The following is a 20259-nucleotide window of genomic DNA, read 5'->3' as shown; positions in this document are numbered from 1 at the left end:
GTGAATGGGCAGGAGAGGGGCGGGGCTGCAGGGAGGCAGCGGCGGGAAAGGAGGACAGAGAGCGGCTCAGCGGCAGCTCGGTCGCCCTGTGAAGACAAAAAAATCGAAGGCAGCAAAGGAAGGAAAAACGGGGGCACAGCTCAAGAAACGAAGGCAACAGAGGTCAGGCAAGTGAGGCAGTAGCAGGGGTGTGTGGGGGCGACCTCGCCTGGTTACAGGCTCGGCGGTCGCTCCCTGCACCTCTGCACTGTCCCCATAAGAAGGAGCCGGGAGGGAGGAGCAGCTGGGTGGCGGGAGTGGGGCGGCGAATGGGCAGGAGGGGGGCGGGGCCGCAGGGAGGCAGCGGCGGGAAAGGAGGACAGAGGGCGGCTCAGCGGCGGCTGGGTCGTCCTCTGAAGATGAAAAAATCGAAGGCAGCAAAGGAAGGAAAAACGGGGGCACAGCTCAGGAAACGAAGGCAACAGAGGTCAGGCAAGTGAGGCAGTAGCAGGGGTGTGTGGGGGCGACCTCGCCTGGTTACAGATGACTTGTGAGGCTTCAGAACTAAGTTGATGTTCTGACTTGCTGTGTCCATTGTACTTTATTTTCCCTCAATTAATTTTCCCAAACAAAGTACTATGATGAGCCAAAGAAGGAGGAAAAGTACACCTAACACAGTCCAAAATTCATCCATGGAGAAGATGAAAGAGTTCTCTGGCTTTGTCTTTAAAAGTCTTTGTTGCTGGCGTCACTTCAGGGTCGCTTTGATCTTCAGAAAAGTTATCAAAATTGATGAAGTAGCCAGATGCAGTTCTGTCAATTGTTGGAATTGTTTTTTCAATTTGCCTTTCTTAGCACATTCTGATTGCACATCATTGTAGACTGGTGTTTCATGACGAACTGTTTCAATTTGGGTTTCAAGAGGCACAAGTTCCATGGCATTTCTGCATAGTCCTTTTTTGTTCACTGCAGGTTTATCAAATGTGATTAGTCTTTCAGTTTGAACCTCTTGGATACTAGCGAATTTGGGTATTCTGTTATTTCTCGGGAGTCCACTGGGCTTACTACTTATTATTGGCCACATGATTGTGGTTTTACCAGGTCGATTGATACAACTCGGTTCTCCTTTTTTCCAACAAGGGGCAACTGATCTTGTTCCGTTGATTGCTAAGACAGGTACTGCTTTTCTGTAAGAAGGCCCAAATTCCTTCTTCACCGCTCTTTTCTCTCTGACCAGATCCCCAATCTTTGGAATCCAGACAGGTCTTGCTGGGACAGGTGGTGTGTCTTCAGTGGTTGCTGGCTGTTGCTTTAACTTATGTTGCTCAGGGCTTTTCTTGTTTCATTTAAGTCCTGTAAAACAGCCAAACGATCTTTGATGTCAAAGCATTTTTTCTTATCTTCTACCACTGAAGCATGACTATCTAAGTCCTGAACATACATTCTAGTCCCTAACAATAGTTCGTACGGGCTGAAACCTTTTAGAGAATTTCTTGGCAAGTTATTAAGACTACGTTGGACACTTACTAAATGCTGGACCCACCCATCACCGGAACCTAATACCTTTGTCGTTATAGATTGCTTTATGTCTCGTTTTTTTCTTTCCACAACCCCGTTTCCCTCAGGATGGAAGGGACAAGAGAACCGCAACCCAATGCCCATGCTGGGCATGGCCTCCTTATAAGCTCGAGAGCTAAAAGCAGGACCCTGGTCAGAATGAAGCATGGCAATTGCGTATGTGCCGATAAAGACTCGCAAATCTTTTATAACAGTTCTGGCATCAGCCGAGCGCTGGGGCCACATTTTTAAGTGAATATAGTCTTAAAAGGAATTATTAGGACGCTGGATTTTATGATAGATAGCCTTATGCTACCTACAGAAATGGCCATGGCATTACTCCGGTTGGCTCGTTACTGCGGTCTCTGTTGCAGTCTGGACAGGTCTTCGCAAATTTATAATGTTGCAGGCTCATCCCCGGCCACCAGTATTCTGATTGTAATTCTGTCAGAGATTCCTTCATCTGTTTGTGCTTCGGACCCAATCCTATGTGTGCGTCTGCCATCAAAAAGATTCTCCGATTCGTGTTTGGAATTACCCTATCCCCCACTCCAGGGATTTGAGCAAAAGGAACGGAGTTTGCATCAATTATTTATGTATAATTGAGTGGATAGTTCACAGGTAGTGCTGCACAGTTGCCTTTTGAAGACGTTTTTACCGCCAGCATGGTTTCACCGTCTATGTATTTTTCTGAACGCTTTTTTGTGGCTACGGAAGCCGGTTTAGTTGCTTCCACTGTGGCTGTATTAGCCAATGAATTCCCTGCAACGTGAACGCCATCACGTTGATGACTCGGAGTGTGTATCACGTGAGTCTTTTGTAGTTCCTTCAGTAAAAGAACTACTTGTTTTCAAAGCATTTTATGCTTGATTGTGGCACCTGTGTCATCTTTGTAATCATTTTGAACCCAGTTCTGCAAATCATTATTGTAAGAATTGACGCAAAATTGCGAATCGCACACGATTAGTGTCGGGAATCCACGTTCTGCATTTTCAAGCGCCATCTTTAAAGATCTGATTTCAGCTCGCTGAGCCGAACATTTTCTCAGTGATTCAGTTTTTGTTATTTTCGGTCTGAATTTACCGCAGAGCCAGCGACCTTTAACAATCGCGCAGGCTGCATTGTAGGATTTATCATCTACATTGTAATGCTGTACAAATCTGTATGTATAGATTATACAAGAGTACTGTTGGAGAGGCAGAATTTCGATTGGCAGAGGATATTCTTTTTCATATTTTAAACTATTCAGTTTCTTCATGTTCGGGACAAAATAGTATGTCACGTCTTCTGCAGCAAGAGAATTTTCCCACTGTATCCATTTCGGATCTAGTGCCACTGGTTTTAGATTTACTGGGCTGAATAGCGCCTCGAAGGCTGATTCTGCTGTGAAAACAGTTATTCTTTTGCCTTTGGCTAGGGCTCGTTCTCTTGCTACAGCAGTTTGAACTGCCTTTACAGTGTTTTCTGTAAGACTGAATGTTCTTTCTGCTTGTGTGTACAAATGTGATTTGTAAGCTATTGGTACCGTTTCTCCCTCATTAGAAGTCAGGTACGTAAATCCGCATCTTCCTGGGATGACTCGGATTACAAGGTTGCGTGTATTATCACATGTTTCTAATTTTGTTTTAGCTAAAATGTCTGTTTGGAGTGATCTCAAAATTTCTGTGTGTTTTTGAGTCCAGTTGATTGGTTTAAAATCAGGTTTTATTAATTCGTAGAGAGGTTTAACCCTCTCTGCATAGTTTAGAATGTAAGTTCTTCCGAAAATCAGGAAGCCTAGAATCGATTGTAAGTTCTTCAGCGTTTATGGTGCTTGGAGTACAGCGCACTTCTCTAAGAAGTTATCTGCTAGGATTTTGCCTTCACTTGATAATTCGTATCCTAAAAATAGGACAGTTAGATGGGCAATTCGTGACTTTTTAAAGTTGAATTTGTAACCCTCTGCTGCGAACCCAAGTATTATGGTGTTCACTCTTTTCAAGTGAGTATCCAAGTCGTCGTCTGTGAGATAGATGTCATCGACATAAGATAATGCCTCATCATCATACATTTGTAGTAACTCTGTTACTCTGGCTGAGAATAATCCTGGGCTGTTCTTGACTCCCTGTGGGAGCCTACAGAAATTTTTCTGTGACCCCATTATTGAGAAAGCGGTCAAGTACCTGCTTTCTGGTGCAATATTTTGAAAAAAGAATCCATTAGAAATGTCTAATGTTGTTTTGTATTTTTGTGCGAACTATGTTATTCATTAGTGCCGCACTGTGCGAACTCTGTACAGCAAATGTTTTGCAACATGAGTTAAGGTGCCTGTAGTCCAAGACTAGACGATATGAATCGTCTGCTTTGGAGACAGGAAACAAAGGATTGTTCATTTGAGAGGTGCATGTTTCAATCACCCCTTGGTATTCAAGTTGATCTAAAATCTCCCTGACTTGTTTTTTAGCTTCTTGCTTAATTGGGTACTGCCTTTGTGCAGTTGGTTGACATTTTAACTGGATTTTGTGAGGAGGAGAGTCCTCGTCCCATCCTACATGATTCTTATATAGTGCAGGTGCTTGGGCTACTGCCCATTTCCTTGCATATATATATTTAGTGTGAATTGGAATATGATTTGAGAAGGCAGGCATAATCATTTCTTTGCCATGAGGGCACTCCCTGACAAACTCTGGTGGCCAGTCTTTTTCAGCTAATAAGATATCATAGCCTTTTGAGAGGTTATCCCAAAACAGACCCCTTATTTTCCTAGTCTTATCTCCCTCTATACGCAGTGTTATTTCGTATATCTTATGAGATTCGCTAACTCTGGTATTTGCAGTTTCCACTTGAATGTATTCATTCGTGTCCACTGTCTCCAGATGATTAATCAGGATCTTGCGAGCTATGCTGATTTCTGCTGCGCTGTGTAGCATTGTCTGTGCCCACTCTCCGTTTTTCAGCTGTGTCCTCAGTATTCTCGGCATGTTCGATTACTCTAACACTGGCTACCTTCTTTCTTGGAAATTGTAATTTTTTACTTTGAGCAGGTTCCTTGTCTTTGGACTTGGTGTGCTCTTCCCTTGGTTCTGACCGTCCTCTTCTTTTCGATTTCTGCGAAAAAGATCGAGAGGGACGTGTATCAATACTTTGATATCTATCAGGCTTTTTCAAGTTATCCCTATTTCTAAGGTTATATCTTTTCTCAGAGGGCTTCCTTTGGGGAGACTGGTGTTCTCGATTCGGAGTTCTTTCTCTCCGCTGAGGAGACCTTCCTCTGGACTGGAAATTTTTTTCTTTGGGAGTGGATTGTTTATTTCCATCCCAGCTCTTTTTAGGAGTATTTAGATTATTTTTAATAAATAATTTTTCAGGGTTTTCAAGTAGTTCGGGTTTTACTGGTTTCCCACCCAAACTATCTCTACCTAATTCTTCATAGCATTTTTCTATGATTCTGGCAAGTTCAATTGGTTGATCTGTTATATCTGTTTCTTTCAATTTCTGGCGGATCACCACAGATGCTGCTTCTCCCTTTATATTGGCTAATAATATAGCCGAGACCTGCTTGAAGTCTTTAAATAATTTCATACCAAGAGTTAAAGCAGGCTCTGGACCGTATTCATTCTGAATTTGTTTTAGCACATCTGGTATTACCGCCAGAGACGGAACACCGTGTGTTTTTTGTGTAAATAGAAGCAAAGACTGTACCCCAAGTGTCACAGTCCTCCATATGTGGTGCGACCCCCATTGGAAGGCAGATAGTCAGAATTCTGTGTTTCTCAATAGGGATAGTATTCGGGAATACTGCCTCTGTCTGAGTTATTTTCTGTGCTAGCCAGAATGGAATTTGTTCCCGTTTTGGAGGTGTTTTACCAAGACACGATTGTATGTTCTGTGGTGTAATTTTATTTGTGTTCCCCTGATGAGGGGTCAGCTGTGGAATATTAACAGCTGTTTGGACTGTTGCAGTCCGCATTACATATTGGACTAACTGTCTGTGAATTTTAATTAGTAATTTTAGCTGTGCTAAAAGTTCTTCTCTTGACATTTTATCAATGTCTGGATGTGGTGTGTAGCTGGCTAGAACCGGCCACGTTGCTCCTGGTCTACCTAGTGGACCGAGCCTGGTGATGTGATCATTATGTTTTAGGGCGCCTTTAAACCAGAGCAGGTGCTCTTGGTATTTTAATGGGATTTCAATCTCCTCGAAAGGAGCGTATTCATCCTGTGGTTCCTCTATTTTGTAATAGTGGAACTCGTGTGTTGTAGCGTTTGCCGCTGGAAAGTTTATCCATGAATAGAATACCTCTGTCTGCCGATATTCGTGTGCCTCAATCACGAAAATGACTGTACCACCTCATGATGTCAGTCCGTTTTCTATAAGTTTTAAAGTTATAGTTTTTCTTATGTTGACCGGAATGAGGATAGCATTCCGGTCATTCTGTAGGAGACTCGTGTCATCCTCCATTAGTTGATTTGCTAATATAGCAGCATCCCTATCCTCATCACTGTCTGGCATTTTACTGTCAGAAAGGTTTTTTGTTGCAGATCAGGTTTCAAGGAAACAAAAGATTAGGTGCACAATATTTTGGAACACTGTATCCTTCAACGTTGACTAAACCAAAAACTCTACATAGGAATCTCTTCCTACTAAGTTCCGGTGGATTTTAACCTTTCACCCACTCCAGACGTCTATTGGAGTATTTACGGGAAAAAGGGTCTGTGTGAAAAAGCACAACTGAGTTACTCTAACGTCTTGCGTTAGTTTTATCGCCTTACCAAATGTTGGGCGCCATGTAGTGTAGTTCCTATTTTCCCTATAGGCCCTGCGCACTGGAATAACATAAACAGCAGTGTAGACGTAGGACTGAGGTCTTCTAGGTCTCTACTGACTATGTTAGACTTAATTTAGGTTTGCGCCAGCTAGCTCAGAGGTCACTGGAAAATTTCTTGACTGAATAGGAAGTGATCAGCTTCCCTGGCTCAGACAAGAAGGGATTCAGCTTCCGACAACTGCATAAACATGAAAACTTTGCTCCCCAAAATAAGAGTAAATCTCTAGAGTCGTGTGAAAACAATAGACAATTATTTCACTCAGTCAGACGTGCGTTCTTAGTTTCACCAGAGTGCAGAGAAAAGAGAGACGGGTGTTCTCAATAAAGGGTATGATTTATTGAACAGTCTTCCTTCTCATGCAAGAGAAATGGATTGCCACAATTGCAATACTAAATATAAAGTAAATTATGTACAGTAAAAGGAGTATTATGAAATAATACTGTAAAAGCATTGATATGGTTTCTTAGTTATAAGATAGATAAAATGAATAAAATATATACAATATACACATTCATATATACATTGGCTAACGACCTCAACTGGTGCTTCTAACTACGCCTACCCCGGTGTACCTGACCTAAGCCTAATACGTGGGAGGGAGTAAGTAAGTAGCAGTTTAAGTTAAGTTGGTTTTGCCAAGAGTTTTATCCAAGTATTCTCTCTAAGGGTTTAGTCAGCACCGTACCTTTGGAATAGAATGTAGGAGGTCTGGTATCTCCCTCTCAGGACCCGATATCCCAGTCACCCGCAAGGGTAGGCTGGAAACGCCGGAGCTGGATTTTCTCGGCAGGAGAAAAGACAGCGTCTTTCTCAGCGCATCAAAGAGGAGGGGTAGCGTCCATGGGCTTCTCGCGTCTGCTGGGCTCTCTGCAAGGGGACAGCTGTTCTGCTCCAGAGTTTACCACCACCGTGTGTTTGCTTAAGGCAACGTTGGTATATTTATACCTGAAAGGTGCCGAGTTTGACATAAGTTTTGGACATAAGACGTCAATAAAGATGTCACTAAGAACTGGTCGTTATTACATTGCTCGCAGGAGTTCTATTACTATTCAAAACAAAGCAAGCGGGGCTTTCCCAGGTTGCTGGGGGCTTGGTGTGTCGAAAGAACTCAGTGTGCTCTCTATGAATCTAAGGAAGTAGCTTCTGCTGTGTCATGGACTGCAGAGGCGATTTACTGAAAATATGGCTCTGATTATTATGCCATTATAGGGATATGTATTGATTATAGCCGTATAGGGGCATAAGGTCACAATATTGATCGGGTTCCTAGATAAAACACATCAGGGTAAACAATACCAAAAAACAGGATAATCGCAGAATCCAGGACAATTGCACCATGGAGGGTAATACAATAGAACAGGTATGAGAGGTCCCAGTAGTTGTTTAGGATTCGTTGTTTAGGCTACTTGTTGTAAAAAATGTGTTATTAAGGTTGTTTTCCACCTGGGCGGGCGCTATAGCAATCTGTTACATGCAAGTATCGGTCTTGACATGCGGAGAGCCGGGTAAATGGAGTTTTATACCATGGACAACCTCCAAAGGATTATGGCCAGGTTTATCCACCACAGGGGCTGATGCAGCTAGACCTATAACACTGAATGCCTTCAGACATACGTGTCCGGGGTCCCAAGATCTATGCCGCCTGAGGGCTTCTGCCCCATCGAAACCTTCACAAAGAGACGCCTATCAGTTCAACCCCTCCTCTCTCATTTCACCCTACTCACTGGTGCAGGTATCTTGGCACTGAATACCAGGTGTTTTTTGTTACCCAACTAAATGGTCCTCATTTTATAGGCCTCAGATGGATAAAAGGCTGAATGAACCAGCCGGGATTTTGAACCTGTGACCATGAGGTTAAAAACAGGACCCTACAGTAGACGCATTAGTCCACTGAGCCACCAGACACCTTCTCCAATTAGTAACAACCTTGCAGTACAGTCTGTATACGTTATTCCTGTCATCATAAGTTATAGTCCTTCCCCTGTAGATTCCCACTCTCTGGTTAATTGGGAGTAAGAAAGGTGTGTCCTTCTACCTCAGACTGTTGACAGACAACCATACCAGACAGATGGATTCTATTTCTGATACTCTGTTCACTTCACCTTAACAACTGGACTTCAGGTAAAGTGCCATACAGGGGCGAAACACGTGTGGGCTGAAGGTAACCAAGAAGGATGAACATGCGGAAGGTACCTCTACTAACACCAGAAACAAGAGCTTAAATGTTTGTAGGCCCTGCTGAAGCCTTTTCTGTTATCCTTAAATGAGGAGGGATAAACTAACAAAACTATTAACCTTGATATGAAAGAAATGCTTTATATTTTACTGAATACTGTACTGTTTCAGGTAAACAGTGGTGTGTATTTTTTGACTATTCTGTCATTGGCCTAACAGTACATAATCTCTGCTATAATGATGTCCTCTGCTAATAACCTGCTCAATGGCCAATTAACAGCAAACAATCACCCTAGTGACCAACAAAACATCCCTCCTTCTTCACTCTCCATGTATCGTCTCCTCCCATTGAAATGTTGTGCTCTTGTGAGGTGACCCTCAACCCTTCCAAAAGGGTCATCACTCTCTAGGTGAGGAGTTACAAACAGAGTGCACACAAATAGATGAAACAATAAAACAGTGCATAATATATCACAACCACAGTCATGACACAACAGGTGAGCAGTCCTTTTCTGGTCTTTTTCTGCAGCTCAATTTGCATATAGGACAAATAAAAGAACTGCTGCTAAGAACTGCAGTGAGTCCACAGACCGAAAGTCCCCCTGAACACAGAATTTTACAAACCCTGCAATTCAAATTCACACTTTATTAGTCAAAGGTGAACAAGAATGCATCGCTCAGCTCCAAGCTCCACAGTACAACATCCGGGTACTTACATCTCTGTGCTGCAGGTTCAAGTTCTTCCACAAGGTCCTTTCTGGGAATTCTCTCTAGTACATGTTGTGTTATCTCGAGGGCCCTTCGATCACCGTAATGTTCGATCATAGTGCTCGCTGTGTCCAGGCGGTCGGCATCTTCAAGTCGTGATCTTGGGATCTTTTTCTGTCCAGGATACACAGCGGAGTCTTGTAGCCGAACTTTGAATTCCTTGAACTCCTTGTCAGTTAGTTCTTCTAAACAACGATAGATCACATCCCATGTGGTCTCTGGGCTGCCTTCCTGAGCCATTATACAGCATCAACCTCAGTGCCTGCAATGAAAAATGCATCATTCAGGTGAATTTAGCTGTGATGAGTCACACAGTCATAGTTATGGAGGTCTGACTGGATTCATGACAGTATGAGCCCCTGTGCATTGTAGGAGTCCAGTCGGTGGCCCGGGTACACCCTGCTTTCTTAAAGGGGACATGTGTAGTAAGAGGTATCACCCTGTCACCCCTCTTCATGCATGAATCATATGTCTACAGACGTAACCCGGCTCAATTCCAAGCTATTTGGACTTGCCAGTAATTGCACAGAGAGTGCAGGCCAGACTCGTCTCCTCCCTTGCAGTCGTTCAGGATGCATGGATAACCATTGTTGGAGGGTGTATCCCAGCCGTGCCAGTAATCCTTGGTAGTTACTCACCCCTAGTCTGACCAGTATGAGGGACCTGATAAACACATATCTGTGTTGTGGATTCATGCACCATGGTTTCCTGACATTTGCTCTATCTTAATTGATACACCTACAACTGGAGGACGATATACCCTATATTGGGCTCCTTCTTACAGTTAGCAGATGCTTGCCGCGTATTTAAGACAGATACATCGACGGTTGAGGGTCTTCGCACCTTTGCCCCTGGTGTCTCCCTTTTTAGGTCTCAGCATGCGCAGTCGAGCTGTTGAGACTTAATGAGATAGAGGAACTTTCACTAGCGAGGTTAAGCCCCGCCCATCTTCTCCATTGACTGGCGTCCTAAACGGTGGCCAGCCATTGGAGAAGAGGTCCTAGTGACGTTCTTCTTTCTCTCTAAGCCCCATCCTTTTCAGACTGGGTTCCTTGACTTACTTCTGAAGTAAAAAGTTTCTTATCTTCTTTATGGGTCCAGATGGCCCCATAAAGAAGATAAGGAACCTTTTATGCCAGCAGCAAGTCAGTCTGAAAGGGACGGGCTGGCGAGCGCTTGTTTACTCTGGAGACCAACTACAATTTGAGACGATTCTCCAGTGTGCAAATGAAACGGACCAGAGCGATAAGCTTCACAAAGCCTGAAAAAACGCAATGTAAACACATTTTCCAGGTCAGGTTTATGAAGTGGTTCTTTACCACAAGCTAGAGCACTTTATAAAATGCTTAAAATAAATACATACATGAATGAATACATCGCTGTGGTCTTGTGGAGTACAGCTTTTTTTAACATAACCCCCATAAAAACACAGTATTTTTGCTGTCCATGTTAAAAACGCCTATTCCTAAACAGATTAATAAATTAATATTTGCAGCGCTAATACAGCATTAGGCACAGTGTCAGGCAGGAATTCGGAAACGGCCCGTGGTGGCACAGTTCACGTCATGTACCTCTCCCTTGCACCTCCGCGCTCCACGTCTCTACGGCTCAAAGCAGGAGCCAAAGCGCCTTCGCAGTGATTTTTAGGGAGTTTATTCAGGCTTCTCCTGCAGGGAGGCTGAGGTCGATGTGCGCTCTCCCAGTGTTCATGCTAATGAGGGGCAGCCTTTAGGGGAAAACATGAATCACTGCTCTGGACAAACCATTAAAGCAAGAAAAACTGCTCCAATTCTTGTCAACCTCCCACTATGCCAAATCCGCACAGGAATGGGCAGCCGGGTCAACAACACGATGCAATTATGCGCCTGCCAAAAACTTCCCCTCTCCGCCACTTCCACTATTGCCCCAATCGCGGTCTCTCCATATTGTCGAGGAAGGGATGTCTTGGAATTCGTGAAAAAACTGCTTTTTAAAACAGGAACAGAGACGCTTTTGTGTGCCGACAATATGACTGACAACGTGATGTGCAAAAAGAAATAATACGCTTGAAGAAAATTGCTTGAATAAAAATATGCTGGCTTCATCGGTTTTACGGCCCGGTACATTCCCCACTGGCCCTATTCACCACACTAACAACACGGGAATGGGGTTTTCATAGGCCATTGTACTGCAACTTTCTCATGGGAACGCATAAAGCAAACTCAACTGGTGCACTGCGAAGTTGGAGAGATCACCTCGGGATCTCCGTTCATTGCGATTTCTCTTGGTTTTGATTCAGGCGACCTCTGCTGTACATCGTCTTGAATGTATAGAGGTGTAAATCAACCACAAATAGCTGCAAATTTATAAATTTGCTTAGTGTGACATTGCTGTGCCTGCAGAGAGCTGTGTGGCTCTGTGTGTGGCTCTGCATGTGTCTGTGTGGCTCTGTGTGTGTGTGTGTGTGTGGCTCTGGGTGTGTGTGTGTGTGTGTGTGTGTGTGTGGCTCTGTTTGTGTGTGTCTGTGTGTGTGTGTGTGGCTCTGTGTGTGTGTGTGTGTGTGTGTGTTGAAATGCAATAAGTCTCGCATTTGCAAGAGATTAAGCTATTGGCATTGTAAATGACAATGCCATTTATTTATCTGTTTTCAAAACCAACACATAAATAAAAAGTTTGTGATTTACAATGCCAATAGCTCTAACTTTTGCAAAGGCGAGACCGTTGCATTGTAAATGTTTGTTAACTTTAGTCCTGATGATGACCTGCTATAAGTCATTGTGCCAAAGGGTCGAAACTTCGACAACATTAGATGTGGACTGATTTTTAACCATGACTGAGGTTTTGACACTCTAAGTGTGAGTGTCACGAACAATCCCATATTTGTATCGAGTACTAGCGCACTCGCTTCATCACTTGAGTCACTTTCAACGCGCCATCACTATCTTGGAGCACCTTGTCCTTTTTGAATAATGTAAATAGTGTGTCATTATTCTGTTACCAACAATAAATGCATTGCCTGCTTGAAATAATAAAACATAGTAAAAAGCTTTCCTTGACGACTCTATTGCTGTTGGAAATCCAAGGCCACGCTTCCCCCATAGGGACCACCTTTTTGATAATAATTGTCCGGCCCAGGTCCCTGGGTTACTGGGCTGTCCCATTGTAGGAAGGTGGATATCTGACTATGGTTGCCCCCAACTTTTTGCCTGGTGTTTTGCTGGTTTTTCGAGTTAGTTGCCCTGGGGCCCTGCTATTCAGGACCCCAGGCCCACTGCTCTCTCTGTAAAATGGATTCCATGTACTCTAGGTACATATCTAATTGGATACTGAGTCACCTTATCAGCCCCTGTACAGTGTACCTTAGGTACCCAGGGCATAGGTGCACCCAGGGCCTACCAGGGGCTGCAGCATGTATTATGCCACCCCTGGCTGGCCATCCAAATCTGACACAACTGGCTGCACGACAGCTGGGGCAAGGTGGTGTAATCACCCTTTGCTTTAGATATAGTATTCCTATATCTAACCCTAAAATGGACAGATATATATTCCTATCAGTCACTCCTATGGCAGGCCTTATTAATCCTGAAGGCAGAGTGCTTGGAATTATGTGAGATGGTGCTCTGGCATGAGCTGAGCCCGTTTGCAGCTTGCGGAACCAAGTCCTAATAGCTGTTCCATGATAACGCTATACCATATACTCTTAAGTGCATTATGAACCTCACGGTCAAATGCTAACTTTGGTATAACATTATCAAAACATGTCGAGTAAGGTGTCATATGAATTGGAATACTAACCCCTCACCAATTCTGGCAACGGGGTTAGCATTCCACCCTTCTAGAGGGACACGACATGAATGTAACTGTGAACCCCGGTTAAAGTTAACTCGAGCATCAGCATCACAAAATGGATGCTACCACCACAGACACAAGTCTGACCTCCTGCTGCTAGGAGTCCTTCCAGCGAGGGAGGCTGAGACAAAGGGTTTCCTGCCTTGGGAGGTGCTAGCACCACCCCAGACAGGATTTTGTGTATTAGGTAGGACAGGGCTCAAAGGAATGAGACATGCCTGGGGCACACAAGGTGCCCTGTGCATACACCGGTCAGAACCAGTTCCTGGGGCACTCCAGCCCCAGAGCTGGCGCAAGACCGGACAAAGGAAAGGGGGTGTAACCACCCCCCGTCCTGGTCCCACCCAGAGGAGGGACCTAGTCGTAGTGCAGCCCCCTTTAGCCGAATAAAGGTAGGAGCTGGTCCCATTCCAAATTAGATTATCCTGAACAACTTACCAAGAAGAAACTCTGGACTTTGACGTTCTGTTCCACAGAAGACTGAAGATATCTCCCTTGTGGGTAAGGAGTGTCCACCCTACACCAGCAGGCACCATCAGCGTACAGGGGCTTCCCTTTGTCGTCCTCCTGCAAGGATCCAGACTTCAGAGCCCGACGAGACCCGGATTCCCAGACCTCTCCGACCTCTACTCACATCTGCAGCACAGCTGAGACCCGTGGGTGCGACGAGACACGTGGGACCGGCCATCTTGGAAGAAGCAGCACTTCGCTCCAGCACGACTTCAGAGGCATCCTCGTCCAAGTGCTTTGGGGACTGAGAAGCCCCGACCCGAGCAGCTCCTGCATCGAAGATCAGCCCTCCAGCATCCACGAGATCTGCGTGGGGCCCTTCTGCCTGTTTGCTGCTCGACGCGTTGTCTGGTCACTTGCCGGCTGGCTTGTTACGTCCTAGACGATGAACTCCGACAACTTTGCTGCTGGTCTGGTTGCTCCAGACTGGCCCTTGCTCCCTTCCAAAAGAGGAGCACCCCGGACCCTCCTGGTCCACTCCAGATGCTGTTTCCACTCACCGCGTGGGTTGCCTTTGTCAAGGCCTGTTGAACCCGAATCCGGAGACGACACCGCCGACAGCGAGAGCCTGCGTGGGACAGCTCGTGCCTCCATCCTGGTCGTCGAAGACACCACCTGGTCCACGTGGCTGCAGAGACAAGCGTCCACCTTCACCTGATCGCGACGACGACATCTAGTTCCACTCTTGGTTCCACTCCAGTCACTGGCTAGTGACTTTGAACATTGTCCCCTCTGCTTTCAGGTTCTCCTCTTCACTGATCCACCCTTGGATCACACCGGACATCTACCTCCTGACCGCCTGCAGCATCTTTTCCTCCAGGCTCCATAGACTTCAACGCCGGAACCCGACACGACTTGGCACCTATGCACCCGCAGCCTATGGGTGAGGTAACACGAGCATGTCAGTGCTCAAGGGTAGCTTGACTCTCCTAGTCTCCAGTTCCACAGTCGTTTCAGTCCTACCTAGTCAGGGACGTCCGTACTCACCTTTTCTTTAAACTGTACTGTCCATAGACGATTGTACACATCTCGCGTGTGAGTTCACACTCTGCACACGCGTTCCGTGGGCCTCCTATTACTTACCTCAAGTTAGTATAGCGTGGTCCCAGCGATCCTACAGCCTCTGGACAGCTCCATTCCTATTATTGACCTTCGCATTCCATTTATTTAGTATATGGTTTGTTGCGCCCCTCAGGCGTTCTTGTAAATACTGTGCGAACTCGTATTTCCTTTTGAGTATTGTCATGTGCTTAGCCCTCTGACCTCATAAAGAGTTCAGAGGTGTATGTTAGTTAATAAATATCTGTTCATTTTCATAACAACCTGTGTGGTGTCCTTTCACTTGGTATTCAAGGGGTTATATGTGTTAAAACAGCTGGCTTCACATGCCATTCAGAGTTTAGCCTAAAGACTGCTTCTGTCCACGCTACTCGGATAGCTGGTCTATAAGGTTGACTTACAAACAATCACCATAAGGGTTGTTTGGACTGATACAAGGTGATCACTAGAATTAGTGAGCATCATATATCAGGCCAACTTCTCACATTGGTGTGCAGCAGTTGGAATTTGAGCTTGCTGTTGTTTGTACCAAATATAATCTTGAGATATCATTTGAAAGATCACATAAGGTACCATAGGTACATATAACAAAGCTTAGAAATACTCTGAGTTCTACTGAACCAGCTGTTGTAGTAGAAAGGGAGTAGCACACCCTGACTACAACTCTTAGCAAAGGATCAGTAGGTAAACCCATAGTGTAGGTAAGTGCACCACTTAAACCTCACTAGAAGCATGTCTACCCATGGAGAATCTGCAGAGACTCCCCTTGTGGTTGTTGACCCTCCACAGGTCACTTCCAGATATGCAGCCCTTAGCTTCCAGGAGATGAGACAATTGTGTACCTCCAGGAAACTAAAACAGGGTTCAACCTTACTACTCCTTTTCTGATAGGTCTCTTAGAGACATATCATGCCAGAAGGGCTTCTAACACAGGCCCCTCTAATCCAGATGGGAGCATGTCCCCCTTAGAGGGAACCCTTGGTGACCCTGACCTTAACCCCCACGGAGCAGAAAGTGAAGAGGAGGAAGAGGAAGAGGAGTTATCAGGGGATGAGGCAGACAAAGGTCCAGTAGTAGTCAGTAGGCTCACCAGGACCAACTTAAGCATCCATGAGAATGGAAATGGGGGAACCCCAGGACCACTCTCAGGCAGGCTTAACATTGGGAATAGACGAGCTAGGTCTCACTCCAGAGGCTCTAACAGATCTATTCATACCCATATCTCTCAGGCATCTTCTCAGAGAGGGATGACATCCCCTCAGAGAAGAGAGCATGAAGCTAAGATGAGGGAAGTCAATCTGAGGATTGAGAGGGAAGAACTTGCCCTTGCCAAAGAAAGACTTGCCTTTGCCAGAGAGCAGAAATTTAGTGGGGCAGACCCCACTGGTGGCAGCATTATCCCTAGAGATAAAGATAGGAGTTTTGATACTAGACACCTGAGTAAAATAGTACCGCCCTATAAACAAGGGGATGACATCCACAAATGGATGACTGCTTTGGAGAGGGCCTGCACTGTACAGTGCTTCCCCCAGAATCAGTGAGCAGCTATACTGTGGCTCTCCTTTGAAGGTAAAGGTAGAGACAAGCCCCTCACTACTAGAGCTGAGGATGCTAACAATTACCAAGTCCTGAAGAATACACTGGTTGATGGGTTTGGCTTAACGACTGAACAGTACAGGTTGCTGTTCAGAGACACCAATAAAACTCAGTCTCAGGATTGGACTGACTTTGTTGATTGTGCCACTACGGCTCTAGAAGGCTGGCTATTGGGTAGTAAAGTTACTGACTTCACAGGATTGAATAATCTTATTATGAGAGAGCAAGTCTTAAATAATTGTCAGAACCAGTCATTACACCAGCACCTGGTAGACTCATCTGACCTCTCCACAAGAATTGGGTAAGAGGGTAGACAAATGGGTCAGAACCAGGATTAGGCCTAAGAACCAGGGTGGTGACCAAAATAAGGAATCAACCAAGCCTCAAGAGAAGGGTGGGAATAAATCTTCTGATCAAACCACATCAGGGCCCCAAAAATCCTCTGAAAAGGGTGGGTCCCAGAATCCTTCCAATACCCAAAAGAAACCTTATTGCAATACCTGCAAACAGGTAGGCCACTTGAAAACTGACAGCAGTTGCCCAAGGGCCAACAACAATAAGGAGAACATACCCCCAAGTAACACTTCCAAGCCTCCTGTTACTACTAGTAGTAATCCCCTAGGTGGTGGGAGTGCCCCCAAGAATTTGGGTGCATTTACTTTGGGAGTTCCTGGGGACTCTGGCCTAACCAGATCCCCTGACTTAGATACTCTTGTCTGTGAGACTGGCATGGGGTTTGCCAACTTCACAGCTTGTCCCAACACTTTGGACAAGTACAGACAGGAGCCCCTCACCAATGGTTCAAATGTTGAGGCCTATAGAGATACAGGGGCTAGCATCACCATGGTGACTGAGAGCCTAGTCCCCTAAAGGCAACTTATACCTGGAGCCACATATCAGTTGACCAACATTGATGGAGTGCAGAGAGATCATCCCATAGCAGTGGTAAATCTCAGCTGGGGAGGTGTCACTGGCCCCAAGAGAGTGGCAGTGTCATCAAACTTGCCTGTAGATTGCCTACTGGGGAATGATTTAGAGATCTCAGCCTGGGTTGAGGTAGAGCAAGACACCCATTTTAAAATGGTAAACCTCCATGGTAAGGTTAGTAGGGCAGTGATAGCCACAGCCCCAGTCCAAGATGTCCTCCCTGAACAGGTCAGGAGGGCTGTGCCAGTCACAACCCTATCTCAGACAGATTCCTTCCCTGAACAGGTTGGCAAGGCTGTGATGGTCACAGCCCATACCCAAACTGAGTCCCTTCCTGAAAAGGTTGCTGGAGTTGTGATGGCCACAGCTCAAACTCAGACAGATAATAGTGTTGTGAAGCCTGAAACCATGGATCACTCCACTCAGACAGAGAGCATTGAGGAGGAAAAGAAATCTCCCTCCCACCAGACTTTAGGAAAGGATCAGCCTCCTCAGGGAACTGATCTGACCCCTTGTGAAGGAACTGCCCCAGAGGTAGTCAGGCCTAACCTGGCAGAACCCCTGATGTCAGTGGACCCTTCCAAGGTGGGACCCAGTCTGGAGCAGGTAACCTGCCCCTCTCTACCTTGCCTCAGTCAGCCCAGGGCTGTAGAGGTCAGGAAGGGGAGTGGTGGACCCCAAAGGGCCCCCTGTCCAAAATAACTCCCCAATCAGCAGATTACGGGCACTGAAGCTAGTAGTCCTAGCCCAGTGAAACTAAAACAAACTCCTGAGGGATCCCCCCTTAAAATTAGCTAGGGACCTCCCACAGATGGACACTGTTGGGCACAGCCAAACCTGGGACCTGAGGGCCCCAAACCTGACCTGTCCCTCCAGTAAGCCAAACAGAGGGACCCAGCCTCCAGCTTTAGGTAGCCAGAGGTTGACCCGGAGAGCATACAGCAACTCAGTCCTGGAAAGAAAGGCATATATGGTGGATAGTGATTGGAGGAAGTTGAGCCCAACATTAGTGGAGTCTCACTTCAGCACTCCACCCCAACACCAGCCTTTTACTTTGCCAAAACACACCATAGGTAGAGATTCCCTATGGTGGAGACCCTCAGATACCCTTAGGGTGAGGGATTGCTTAGTGGACCATGAGATAGGGAGTAACCATGCCAGTGCATATACCACCTCATATGGCCACTCAGGCAATATAGGCTTACCTGGTGAAGAATAGCCTTATCTCCTTTCGTTTGGGGGGGCGGGGGGGTTATGTAGGAAGGTGGATATCTGACTATGGTTGCCCCCAACTTTTTGCCTGGTGTTTTGCTGGTTTTTCGACTTAGTTGACCTGGGGCCCTGCTATTCACGACCCCAGGCCCACTGCTCTCTCTGTAAAATGGATTCCATGTACTCTAGGTACATATCTAATTGGATACTGAGTCACCTTATCAGCCCCTGTACAGTGTACCTTAGGTACCCAGGGCATAGGTGCACCCAGGGCCTACCAAGGGCTGCAGCATGTATTATGCCACCCCTGGCTGGCCATCTAAATCTGACACAACTGGCTGCATGACAGCTGGGGCAAGGTGGTGTAATCACCCTTTGCTTTGAATTGAATTGAATTGAATTGAATTGAATTGAAGAGGTTCTTGTATAGCGCATGGCTACTCGGAAGCATCCCAGCGCTTGATGTTGAACAGAAGGGATAGAAAAGGGTCTGAGTGAGGTAATTGAAAATTTTATGGTCAGGTATGTCCCCTAACGTGTACCCCAACGTCTCCATGTACGAGTTGAAAGTACATGTAACTTCCCTCCACAACCGAATCTGAAGACGCAAATACATTTGCGTCCAACGTTAACATGTCCTCTATCAGATCCACCATGAATGGATCGATAATTCAGTTCCTAAATATGCCTTGCCAACGTCTTTACATGGTGCACTTTCACATTTTTCCTGGCTCTGCCGAGCTAGGCCCTGATGTCTGCCCTCGAACCACTTCTGTCTCTGCCTCTGAAAGCTGCAGCATGGAGATGCATCCCTGACCTCTGCCTTACTTCCTGCCAAGCGAAGCGGTGCCTGGCTCGGCCTGGCCTGCCTGCCAAAACAGTATTTTGCCTTCAAGTTATCAGCGTAGCCAGTTCAGCCTCCTCGAAAACACATTCCTGTCCAGTGAAATAGGTAAACATATCCCCGGCTGCAGAGCGAAGGGCCAAGCTTTCCTGTCTCCTTCATGTGATTCATTGCTCCCGTTACCATGGTAGGCCCATGGCCCCGCACATTGCACTTAGACACATATGCATTCAGTATAGAATAGCCTCTGCCCGAGAGACCTTTTACTTCAGACTAGACATCCCCCAAACACAAGATATCGGATATGTTATAGGAACAGGTTGATCTGACATGGCCGACTTTTGTCTCCTCTACTAGTACTAAAAGTCAGACCCTCAGCTTTCCCCAGATACACGTCAACCACACGTCATACTAATTGCGCGCGCACCCAGGTCATAGGTTTCAGCTGACTCTGCAGAATCCTCTACGCACCCACCCACTTATGACACTTTTCTGTGACGTTTCCAGCACACACCTCTGTGCACACCCCTGTACACGCATTTTTGCTGCGCACATGTGTTCTTATCATATTCTTTTCACTTGTCACGCCTACTGTATCCATTGCCATTGCACAGTTTTACTATATATGCCATGTACTGTTAATAAATCGTTGACATCTTTTTGCCATCATTGCATATATACCCCTGAACCCTTGTATTGATGGAACTGATTTCCATGGCTCGAGCCATCCCGATTAAAGCCCGTATAACTCAGATACCACGGACTCTGCCTCTCATTTGATTGAGCTATTCTTTTACCTGTCTGTAATTATATGGAAAATTAGTACGGTAAATTATATTTACCACATAATTTGGCGCCCGAACAGGGACCCCTCCCCCACCCCACGCGCCGGCGATGCGTTGCAGGCCTTGCCCCCTACCACAGCCGTGACGGACTCCTATGCGCATCTGCAGGTTTTCCTGTATCTCCCTCAGGCCTACGGTGGAGACAGAGAC

Source organism: Lissotriton vulgaris, chromosome 1_1, assembly GCF_964263255.1.
Source record: "Lissotriton vulgaris chromosome 1_1, aLisVul1.2, whole genome shotgun sequence".
In the NCBI taxonomy this organism is placed as follows: Eukaryota; Metazoa; Chordata; class Amphibia; order Caudata; family Salamandridae; genus Lissotriton; species Lissotriton vulgaris.
Note: the sequence above shows the minus strand (reverse complement) of the source record.